Here is a 1266-nt window from a genome sequence, read left to right on the forward strand (position 1 = left end):
ACATCCCTAAAGCATAGTATTTCATTTCCCTTGACTTGGAGATCAGGCAACTAGCACCTATATCACACACTTGTTTCGGGATCAAATGCAATCCTGGAGATTCTGGGTTCATGTATTTCCTAAAGGATTTTCTGCCACTAGAATACACACTAACCAAGTGGTGCTCCTTCCCCCAGTGGAAAAACACTTCTGCAGAAACCCTTTCGACCCAACAGGGAAGTGTGGAGTCTTACGTTACATCTACCAATACCAGGAGTCTGGGAAGGTCTCTTCAGTGGATTTTCCTGTGTGAAGCCTTATATTGCAGTTAGACAGGAGGATGAGAAAATTTCCCCGACCCTGAAACACGATGAATGGACCTATATAATGACATTCTGAAGGCCTAAGTTAGCTGTTGCCTTGTAACAAATTACTCTAAAATGTTGTGGCTCAAAATAATAAACATTTATTAGCTCACAGTAACTAGGGGTCAGGAATTCAGGTGGTTCTGTCTCAGGGTCTCTCATGGGACTGCAGTCATCTGAAGGCTCAGCTGGGCCTGGGAGATCCACTTCTAAGCTGGTGCACTCACATGGCACTTGGCAAGAGGCCTCAGTTCCTAACCGCTGTACCCTCCAAAGGGCTCCTTGAGTGTCTTGATGACTTGGCAGCTAAGCCATGAGAGAGAGCAGGGAGGAAGCCACCATACTGATATCATCTACTCTCGGAAGTCACACAACATCACTTCTGCCATACTCTGTTACTGAAAAGGGAATCATTAAGTTTAATCCATCCTCAATGGGAAGGAGATTCGTCTTTATCTTTTGAAGTGGAGAAGTTTCAAAGAATTTGTGGATATTTTTTAAATTTGTTTTCCATTATGATTAGAGGGTATTGAATATAGTTCTCTGCACTATACAGTAGGATCTTCTTGTTTATCCATTCTGTATATAATAGTTTGCATCTGCTAGTCCCAAGCTCCCAATCCAGCCCTCCTCTGCCCCCCCCCCCCCAACCACCCCCGACTCCTTGGCAACAAGTCTGTTCTCTTATGTCTGTGAATCTATTTCTGTTTTGTAGATAAGTTCATTTGTGTCATATTTTATTTTTTATTTTTTTGTATTTTCTAGGACAGCACCCGTGGCATATGGAGGTACCCAGGCTAGGGGTCTAATTGGAGCTGTAGCTGTCAGCCTTGGCCAGAGCCACAGCAATGCAGGATCTGAGCCGTGTCTGCAGTCTACACCACAGCTCACGGCAATGCTGGATCCTTAACTCACTGAGTGA

Source organism: Phacochoerus africanus, chromosome X (assembly GCF_016906955.1).
Source record: "Phacochoerus africanus isolate WHEZ1 chromosome X, ROS_Pafr_v1, whole genome shotgun sequence".
Lineage (NCBI taxonomy): Eukaryota > Metazoa > Chordata > Mammalia > Artiodactyla > Suidae > Phacochoerus > Phacochoerus africanus.